This window comes from Filicampus tigris, chromosome 13 (genome assembly GCF_054856515.1).
Source record: "Filicampus tigris isolate MCC_2025a chromosome 13, RoL_Ftig_1.0, whole genome shotgun sequence".
In the NCBI taxonomy this organism is placed as follows: Eukaryota; Metazoa; Chordata; class Actinopteri; order Syngnathiformes; family Syngnathidae; genus Filicampus; species Filicampus tigris.
Genome location: NC_141229.1, coordinates 8,970,822 through 8,982,253, shown reverse-complemented (window position 1 = coordinate 8,982,253; position 11,432 = coordinate 8,970,822). Strand labels below are relative to the sequence as shown.

The 11,432-nt window shown below is 38.6% G+C and overlaps 1 protein-coding gene across 1 annotated transcript in view; it reads right to left on the bottom strand.

Annotated features, from left to right (window-relative positions):
- dnajc17 (DnaJ (Hsp40) homolog, subfamily C, member 17) overlaps positions 1–11,432 on the bottom strand; it is a 100,434-nt gene that overhangs the window by 415 nt on the left and 88,587 nt on the right. The gene's annotated exons all lie outside the window — the stretch shown is intronic.

The window sequence follows — 11,432 nt, the reverse complement described above, 5'->3', positions numbered from 1 at the left end:
AATTCCAATTTTGCCCTGCACTACAACGGCTATTATACTATATTGTCAAATTCTATTCTATATTTATTGGAGAGAAAGTGCCACTTAGTGACTCTTTTGTCCTTCCTTGCACCACACTTGCTAGGCGGCTCAGAAATAGCAGTGTGATGTGAGGGGCAGCTGCGATTGTGCATAATAAACAGGCTTAAACTTGCAGGGACAGTATAAAACAGGTGCACATCACACAAACGCACACACGCACATGCACACACGACCACAGATATGCCACATTCCAGCGCGAGGCCAAGCAAGCTCCTCTTCCTCACGCCCTTCATCTCAGACCCATACGGCTCCTAAGTACAGAGTAATTCTATTACAGCAGCAATACAACAATGAAACTTTAGTTGGAGGTGACCCTCTGTCATGATTACGGCGTGTGTCGTGTAGAGGATGAGGTCACCAAGCAAATGCATAGTTGCTTTGTCTCACTGTCACTTTCTTAATTGGAAAGACAGGCCGGGTCATATCTCTCCTCACTGAAGATCTTAATCTCCTCGGCCGGATCGGTGTGGACAATGTTTCATACTCCGTGGATGTAAATATTGACATGTGTCCAGATGTATGCAGGGTGACTTATAAGATGACGCAGTCACAGTCGCTGTGTTTTATAGATGGCGGCTGATCCAGTGGCCTCGGCGATGACAAGTTCATCGACGGGGCAAAACAACCAGCTGTGTGCTACGTGTGGCGGCTTTGGTACATTGTGCTTGACCGTTGCCTTCCACATCACAGCCAGTTGTCTGTCAGCTTTGTAGCCAGGCCGCATACTGGTATGATGAAATCCGTGCAGCTGTTGAGCCGCACAGCACAGAGCGGTAACCGAATTCACCGGGGGAAGCACCAAAAACCGATGCCAAACCGTGGCGCTGGGCTGCGCGGGGTGGGAAAAACAAAGCAGCGGCGCGAGGGCGAGGGGTCCATTAAGGGCCATCAAATATTCATCTGCCATACGGCACTGAGGCTTGGCTCTCTCCCCACTGCGGCATTCAAAAAGAAAACTCACCAAGAAAAGTGATGCTGAAAACAACAACAAAGCGAGGACGCCTGCAGTGAAGCGCCAAGACGCAGCTTTAATGAGAGTTCACCTCCACCCAGCAATGCTGATTTATTCATTTGCTGGCAAAAGCTACAATCAGATACAATCAGAACACATCACCGAAGCAATGCCTGTGTTAGTTACTTCAAACAATCAAAAATGCAACAAAATAGAATGAAAGCAACAATATGAAATAACATCTTTGCCCTCAGAATATCACTCATGAGGCGGAAGATCTCTACCAAGGTCGAAATGTTAAAAGTGGGAGGGAAAAAGTGGAATGCCATATTATTGGTTTGTCTGACCTCATTGAGGCGGATGGCAGTTTCTGAAATGAGCAACATGTGTGATGCTAAAAACAAGGAGGTTGAAGGCTAACACAAGTACCCCAGATGCAATATGAAATCTTCTGACAAAAACTGCAAAATGAGATAATAAAATCCTCTGTCGGTATTTTAATCCAGATTCACACCCAAATGTAAACATGTGGCAACCCCTTATAAAATTTCAAGGAAATCAGTTGTTGAGCTTTTGCTTAATATTGCTAACAAGCAAATGAACCTCCAAGCAAGAAAAAAGAGGGCAGATTTGGAATCAGCGCCCAAAAAATCATCTAGAAGACTTTACGTGCTTCTCTGATTTAAAAATGTTGTAAACATTTTTTGACCAGTGTAATTATTATTAATAGTATGTTCTGGCTGAAATCTGATTGGACAAAATAAAAGTGACATCCACATCCAGTACATACTGGTACTGGGAGAGGCCTTGTTGGCCCTGACTACTCAGTCACCACTGATGAGAGTCAAAATAATCAACTACTGCTGCACTGTTCTCCTTATTGCTTCTTTAGCAACATACTAGCTGTAGAGCCACATGAGCAGGAATGCACATAAGAATGACATCAGCTGACTGGCCACATCATTCAATACTTTGAATTAACCTGGCACTGTCAATAAAAACTGCATTATTGAAGCCAACCAGATCTAGCGTGACTGCGATTGAGTCTGAAACGCATTTAGCGTTGCTGCTGCTGGAGCGCTAATTGCCTCAGCAAGCTAGCAGGCTGCCTGTAATGATGTTAGCTACCTGTTAACAGACAAGCACAACTTGCATCTCCAAAGGCGCAACCATCCATCAATTTACGCTCACTTGCACTCTGCTTATCACTGCTATTTGTTTCAGTCGCTCCTGCTTTCAGGTCACATTTGTCTTCATGACTGTTGTTTGGATACGATTTCGAAGTCTTTTGTAAAACGAGGTCTGTCCGATGCTGTGGGAGTCTTTATTTCAATTCAAAAATTAAATACGTTGAAAAGGATGAAGGACCTGTTATTATTATTATCACTATTATTATCATTATTATTATTATTATTATTATTATTATTATTATTATAAACAATTCAATTTTGAACCAAGCACGACACAGTAGTTCAATTCCTTGTGAAGTGTTCATAATTACAATCATGACCATAATTATAAAATATTATTTTATTGACTGCTTAGTAAAACGTGTAGCAATTTTGAACTCTTTTTTGTCTACTTGCATTGGTCCAACACGTTATAATTATATCTGAGCCTAAATGGTAAGTGTTATGTTGTTTTATCCACACTTTGTTCTATAATTTATTTGGATTTCTAATTAATTTATATTTGCAAAGTTTATTGTTGATTGTAAACTTGTACAAGTGTTTCCAGAAGTGCCATCATCTGTATTTTGATAGTTGAGAGACGATGAATAATCTTGGATGCCACATGTGTAAGCAAGCATCTGAATAAAGACAAAATACGTTAATGAGTTCTTCACTCATAGTAAGAACCAGTGCTTATTAGAACTGATGCTATATAAGTTTAGTTCTTGGGCGGTCCTTGTCTCTTTTGGTAATTGGATATTACGCATGGAAGCAGGTATTACAGGTATATATTTTTTAATTAAATAATAATAATAATCATAATAATAATAATAAATACAACTTTAATGAAAAGTAAACAATAAAACACCTAAGAATTACTCATCATGGCTATGAGTCGTGATCTAAATCCTATAAACAACTGTGGAAGGAACTTGCTGTCTGGAGAAAGCGCCGTTACAACCAGAGGCAACTGGAGCAGTTTGATCATTAAGAGTGGGCCAAAATTACCTGCCGAAAGGTGCAGCAAGTCTCATTGAAAATTACAAAATCGTTTGATTGCAGTACATCTCTCAGTTTGCACGTAATTCAGTTTCCGCAATTCAAAAGTAGTGTCTGATTTTCATTGGTTAATGTTCATTAAAGTTGTATTTGGAATTACTATTATTTTTCTTTCTATCAACATTATTATAATTATTATTTTTAATATATTGTTGACGGGACACCTGCGTCGTAATTAATTGCAACTTCTCCATTTATCATGTTTTCTGACGACTGGCATGTGTAAAAGCATGCGTAGGCGTCACGCGGTCGCCATCTTCTGGTCAGTATTAGAAAAATGGTCGTTGACTACTTGTTTCAAGAACAAATATAGGGAGCATTTTTCGATTCGTGTTTCAAGCTACATTTTATTTTCATTTAAAAAATAACATTTGAAATGCAAACTGTTTTTAGACTGTCCCGTACTACAAACTTTAAAATCAGGCTGTATTTCAATGTTGGGGTTTCCATTTCAAAATGGAAATAAAGTCGTCATTTTTCTACGTTTATTACCCGTTTCCAAGCGTGATATCACAGTACTAAAATAGCAATCATTGGTGACAAGTTGACCTGGACAACAAAGCTTTGTCCAGAATCACGTGGAGACACCGTCCTCTACTGGGTAAAACTACATATTAAATATATCGATATACCTGTACAGTGCATCTTTCTCAGCAAGTTAGGGGAAAAAAAATGAAATTCCATATGTAAATACTCCCATAATACATTACATGTACACGGTGAGATGACATCCAAACTTAATGAAATGTGACATGAAAATATAATAATAATAATAATAATAATAATAATAATAATAATATTAATAATAATAATAATAATTGACACTGTCAGAGGCATGTTAATTGATTAACTACATACTGATTTAATATTTGAATATACGTAGTTTCTAGGTTTATTATTGTTATTATTTTGCATGACCATAAACGACTGTAGAAATATTATTGTCACCTTAAATCCTTTATGACAGTGAGAACGAAAAATTCACGTTGTTAAACAGGATGTTTAAAAGCCGTATTTCTGTCTAAAAGTCATTATAATTTATTGTGTATCGTAACTTGAAATGAATAAACAATTCCACAAGATAATGCGCCCCACAAGAGGGCGACATTTAATTGAACACAATTAAACGCCAGATGTCCCATAACCGAATCGCCGTCCTCATTCATCTTTACATTAAATGGAATTTCCTTTCCTTGACTAAAGACTGCTTTGGGTGGAAATGAGTAATTCAGATGTTTTCATGAAAGGAAACATCCAACTGAGGCCCAAGAGAACCTTTGTGCAAGTTATTTTATGCTGATGACTCAGTTTCCGACAGTCTGACCTTACTCATAGAGAAACATTCAAAAAATGTTGTGACTAATTGAGATTTGACATTTTATTTCTTCTATTAAAGTTACAGTCATGCACAGGAATGCAAGAATATTTTTAACATGGAAATACTTTTTTTTAGCTGCATGTCATGGAGACCATTTTGCAAGGAAAAATCAAATAGTGACGAGAAATCTTGTGCTTCACTTTCTGTAGGATGTTGAAGAGTTAAGTGCAGTACACATGAGAAAAATTTGAGCATTTATCCTCGATACCTTCTTGGAACGTAACAATAGCAACCAGAACAAATAAAGCAGTAGTTATAGTTGTAATGAGTGCTTGCATAACGTGTCTTACAAGTCATTCACTACAGTAAAATTATCCAGTTTGCAACTGTAATGTAGCCATAGGTAAGCTAACATTTTAGCCTAACTTTGCTTCTTCTACTACCATGTTGATCTTTGTGTATTCTGGCAGTCTGGATGTGGTGTGGCCTCTCAGTGGTCAGTCCCGGAATTACACTAGACGTGTTTCAAAGTGTCTGTATCAAGCTATTTGAATATTTTCACAGTAAAGAATAGTTGGTATATATATATATATATATATATATATATATATATATATATATATATATATGATTATATACCTTTGGCACAATGGCGATTTCTTCTGATTTCTTCTGAAATTTGACCTATTTTAGTGGTTATTTTTCAAACCCGGAAGTAAGACGCCTGGTACTAATACGCCACCTCTCCCCGTGTGGCTGCCGTGCCCCATTCATGACGTCGGCTGACACGTGCACCGCCTATAAAACAGTATATAGTAATAAAGATGTATTGCGGAGCCTTAGATCCTTCATTGAGAGTCAAGTGGCAATCTTAATACAGCATCACCTCCTCCCAAAACCCCATCAGGTTTTGTGGTTCATTTTCAATATACTGTCTTCATTTCGGTATTCACGGTTGTACAGAACATCCATCCATCCATTATCTACACCGCTTATCCTGACAAGGGTCGCGGGCGTGCTGGAGCCTATCCCAGCTGACTTATGGCAGTAGGCGGAGGACACCCTGAATCGGTTGCCAGCCAATCGCAGGGCACACAGAGACAAACAAACATCTGCACTCACAAGCACACCTAAGAAGGTCAAACAGTCGTTTGGGAATTGTAGTTTACGTTATTACATAATACTTTTTTAAAAAACATCTTGAACTCAAAAAATACTCCACTGAAAAAAATAACAAATAATACTAAAACTAATAAAAACTCCATTAAAATGAAGCATTTTCGAGAAAATGAAAACTAATAAAAATTAGCAAACCCGCTGTAAAATCTAATTAAAACTAATTCCATAAAAAAAAAAGTGAAAGTGAAGTGAAAGTGAAAGTGAAGTGAAAACAAAACAAAAATTAACTCTAACAAAAAATCCCAAACTATTATTATAACCCTGGTGCCTGCTATAACGTTTTTGCTCGCAACTTGATGAAGTCAAGATGGGATATGCTCAATAAATTACCGGTTCTTCAGAAAGTGATAAAAGAACACCTTCTCCTTTAAAAAAAAAAAAAAAAAAAGAAGTTCTTTTTGGTGCCATTTAAAATTCCTGAGACAAGCTTTAATCCCCCAGCTATACGACGTTGACACTTTTGTGAATGAAACTGTTTGCTGAGGAATTCTGGGGGACGGGGAGGGAGTCCTGCTCTCCCGTGTGGACAGACATAAGACTGTGACACGCAAAGTGTTTATTTATCTATGACTGATTAATCTTCTAAATGAGCGTCTTTTTGCCAGCCAAAAAGTGGCGTAATTACTGCCATACACATCTCATTTGTGTTTCCCCCAAAAAGACCTTTCATGGCGAGCACAGCAGGCTTCTATGGCGTACCTGTGAGCACGCTTAAGAGTGTGCGTGCGTGAGTGCAATTCCAAATCCCAGCTCTGTTGAAATGAGCGCACTGATATGATATGTAAAAAAAACGAAAGAGCTACATACTTGAACGGCCCTGCAGGGATTTCTTCACAAAGCCGCAACCATTTTTATGTGCTTATTTGATTAATACACTTAAAGTCTGTAAAGATCCTCACGCGAGACATAAATGATTTAACGTGTCGTTTTATAACTTCTCTGAAAAGCAGTTAAAAACCTTTGAGGGGGAGAAAAAATAGACGCGGCAGACTTTTGGGAGGAATGCGTAAAAGGAAGCTCTTGTGTTGAGACCTCTGGGAACATTTTAATAACGGTGTCAATCCAAATAACTTCATAATGAGACGGATGAAGAATGTTTAACTTTCACGCCATCTCGTAAAAGTGTCAAATAAGACTGATTGATTCAAAAGCCAAACATGTAATGCGTAGTTGTGTTTCATTCAATGGAGGCGAACGGAGAAAACACTTTGAATTGTTCTCGGCCTGAAAGCAGATGGAGCGGCGGCTTGGGTTTGCACCAGCGTGCATCTCCCAACGTTTTAGAAACGCCACCAAAAACCTTCGCAGTGTCGTCGGATTGCATGTTAGATCCAACCAACCCATCAGCTGCTTCTTTAGGGTTTGTTTGCTTTGTTTTAGTGGCGCAGGATTCAAACTAATTGGTGTTTCTAATCACAGCCAAAGTGTGAATGTCTTCACTTTTACGAGTGGCGTATTTCAGGTGCAGCAAAAGAGACGATGGCTTTGAATGTGTTTTATGAATCGCAGTCTGGATGGAGTCCTACCCTATAAAATCCAAAGTGCTGATGTCAAGTGACCTATAAAGCCTTGAGGTCTTGTTCTGGAACTTTGCATGTCTGCACCAAATACACTCTAAAAGCAGTTGGGTTCAAAATAACACAATTTTGACCGATCCACAAATTGGGTCAATTTCACCCACCTTCTTGCGTTGTTTTGTACAAAATAGCCCAAATTTGGGGTTTATTTTGTACAAAACTGCCCATTTTTGGGGGTTGTTTTCTGCAAAACAACCCAGAAAGTTGGGTCGAATTGACCCAAGTAGTGGATTGGTCCTTTTTTGACCCAAAATTGTATTATTTTTAAGCCAACTGTTTTTAGTGTTTATGATTTGTCAAATAGAAATATGCCGCAACCTCGAAAAGCAAATGCCCTTGAGGTTCAAACTGAATTTTTTGTTAGCAACATTTGAAGGGAAAATATGCGCCCAAAGTCACACAAAACCTTTTGGGCGTTTTCACGTCATCCAAAAAATGGGGGAATGAGGAAGAACGTAAAATGACAGGGCCAAATTTGAGCATTTCCAAGAAAAGTAAATGAAATAGAAATGACAAGCGTTTGCAAACGCTTCGTTCCTTTGTGGCAAACCACAATTTTGTCATACACTACATTTTAAATGCCTAGCGAAGTATGTTTTCACCATTATAAATGGTGATATTGATACGACATCAGAATTCCTAATACGTCTGTTTTGTACTCATTTTGCTAGCTTGTGGGTTTAATATTAGCGTGCGCGACCGGGACAATTAGCATTTTGACATGCGTCAAGAGTACATCATTGCTGATATCATGCAGAGAGAATATAGTCACTTTTCAAAATAAAATATTTTTTAGTCTTGGATAATTAATAAACTGTAAGTACTGTAATACCGTAAAGTACTGTTATTCTTTCGTTTGTGCGGCAGAATCAACAGTTCGAGGGCACAAATACTCGACGACCCGAGTGCAAAGAATCCACAAAATAATGCTCATTTTATTCATCCTAATTTGATGATAAGGTAGGCTACGCCTGTATTATGTAATAGAGTATACGTATATATAGGTTAGGCTACGCCTGTATTATGTAACATTATATGTATAGAGTATACGTATATATAAGTTAACATTAATATTGGATTTGAATACAAGATGTAAAGAAAAAAATATGACGGTCAAGGCAGCACACATCCTCCTCTCTGTCGTCTCCGTATTTCATAAATCCTCCAAATGATTTATTTCCCAGTAACTCGGCTCATGAAAGTGATGTAGAGCGAGGCCTTTCGAGCGTCTGGTTTCCCTGCTGGCAGCAGTAAAATCAGGACGAGGCCCTGGCGCTTGCGTGACTGCAGAGTATCGGGGGCGGGGGCCGGCGGGGCCGGCAATAAGTTTCGGCACGGGGGCACCTGCGAGAGACGTGTTTCCTCGCACGGGATCATATGGGGCCAGACTCAAAGCACTGCGGCTGATGGAGTTTAAGTGCAGATTTATGGCGCAGCGTGTCAGGCAAACGTTGCTTTTGCACGAACACTGCAGTCAAGAAGGCGGGTTACGCCACAATTAGAGGACAATGTAGGCACGAACGTTTTTGAAAAACAGGCCTTTAAATTAAATTTAAATTGTTACGCTTTCAAGAAAAAACAAGTAATAAAGCATCAAGTTGATTAGTCCACCTCAGTAGCTACACTTTATGAGATTTTATATTTGTCATATCATATATTTTGCTGTGTTTGACACAACCCTGTTACTGATTCTCAGGCAAATGAAAAGCATATTTCAAAACTATTTCAGAATAAATCCTTTACAATTAAACAAAGAAAGTTACAGTTAATACGAATATTCATTTAATTTTGGTATTATACCTATTACAGTAATAGGGTTACTAATCACTGCTAATGTCGTTTTTTCTGCTTGGCTAACGACATAATAAAAAATATAACTGTTAATTTCAATATCATTTTTCTGCTGATGTGACTTGCTTTGATCTAAGTGAGACACACCATTACAGCCAAAAACATTGAAAAAAAAAGTGTCAAACAGAGGAGAATTACCCGAGGTCTAAGCATGGTCCGTGCAATTAGCTTGATGATGTCATTTCTGCTGAGTCATGGAGCTCACTCCATAAAAGGCTTTAGTAATCAACATTCGAGCATTCGTACAACTATTTAACATATCTGGGAAAAAACGGAATGTTGTAACAATTACCAGCAGATGTAAAATGTATTTTCTCTGCTATGCAGTATCTGATATCTACGTTAGATGTTAAGTAGGAGGGACAAGAGCTTCTTCGTATTCTAAGTAATATTTAGGAATCACTTTTGCCACAGCTAGTTACATTTTGTCAGGTAATTATAATTGGGGCGGGGGTTGGGGGGGACAGAAACTGTCCACCAAATGTGAAACGACCCAGGAATGTTTGTTAAAAAGGTGCTTTCTGGTAATTCGCTGTGACTTATGGCGGCAAAAACCAAAATAACTTGCTCTCAATTGGGATGCGGATGGCCGCAGATCGCTGAAAGCATGAATTGTATCTTTCATCAGGTGGTGAGATGATGTGGGGTGAACGGAGGGCGAGGAAGGGTCACGGAGGGGTAGGGATTGAGGGAAGGGTGAGGTGACTGAGGTCATGACCTTTCTTAAACATTCAAAGGGAAAACATAACCTGTGGATTTCAAATTCCTGCACCCCGCAGTTGCATTTCTGCCCTTTGCACGTGATGTGCAGCAGCAGGAAGGCTCATTTCGTTTTATGTCACGTTATAGACTCCTTTTTAGTGCCCCTTCTTCACTCACTCCCCACCGCGTGGAGCCCAGGGTACGATAAAAGCGGATAAGGCAGAAGACTCTAAATTCTATTATATCCGGGACAGTCACGTTCACAGAGAAGCTCTCCCGCACGCGAGGTGTCACATACAATCCTGGAGGAATCTTGCAAAGAAGATAAATATTAATTGAAAACAGATGACGGGATTTACGATTTCCTGCCATCGTATTCTTATTCAATAAAACCACAACAAAAAACTACTGGCAGTAGTAGTAAGGATGTTTTTCACTTTAGAAATAGTGTGCCTTTTTTGTGTCCAGATTCCCTATACTGTTTTTAAGTTGAAATAACTTTTCACCCTTATTACAATTGAAAAGTTTGTAGACATACATTTTTGTGGCAATACTTGACAGATGTTCAGTATTTCAGCCACAGCGTTGGAGAGCTGAGAGTGTGGTTTGATTTTATTTTTTTTTCAGTTTTGAAAGTCTCAGTCTGTATCCATGGGAATTTTTTTCATTCAAATTCGACAGAGTAGTTACCAATGCTCGTCTATGTGGCGTGGCAAATTTACAAGAAATTTATTTTCACTTTGCTGGGATTTAAATTAGAATTTTGTATGTGAAATTGAAATTGCGAGCAAATTTGAATCATATCAGATAACGGTGACATCTTGTCTGTACCTACTGAATATTTGGTTGCTAAAAATATTTGGTTAATGGTAGTTGAAGACAAACATATGTACAATACACAAGTGTGGAACTGGTTGGACTTTGTGTGTGTAGCGCCGTTGGCTGATGGTCCCAACCTATGAGTGATATTGGTCTTTATAGCTGATATTGGTCTATATATCAACAACGCAGCTCTAAAAAGGCATTGCAATGACACGTCAGGCATCGGAGAGCCCCTTACTAGCAGGCTTATTGAAAATAACACAACAAAATGATTTTATTGATTTACTCAGTGTAAAACTAGTGCCTGTTCAATTGAACACAAATATTGATTTTCATTCCACATTTGCATTTTACTTATAGCTACTGTATATGCTGATCAGTCGTTTGTAATTCTCATTCATTGTTATTTATTTAATTCTTTTATTGCACATTTGCATTTTGCTTTTAAAGCAGCACTGGGCAAGAAATCGACCTTAATCAAATTTTTTCACAACTCTTTTGATGAAACATTGACTTACAAGTACAGTACTTGAATGGGACTTCATGCCCTGAGGGGGTCTGTATCGTTTTTACTGGCACAAAGCAACTTTGAGGAGGATGGGATCAACCCTGGCGCACAAAAAAATACAAATGTCCTGAATTGCTTTACGGCATACTCGCTTCCTCCTTTCACTATAAGGACGGCTCAGGATTTCACGACACTATGCGCTGGCACGCAT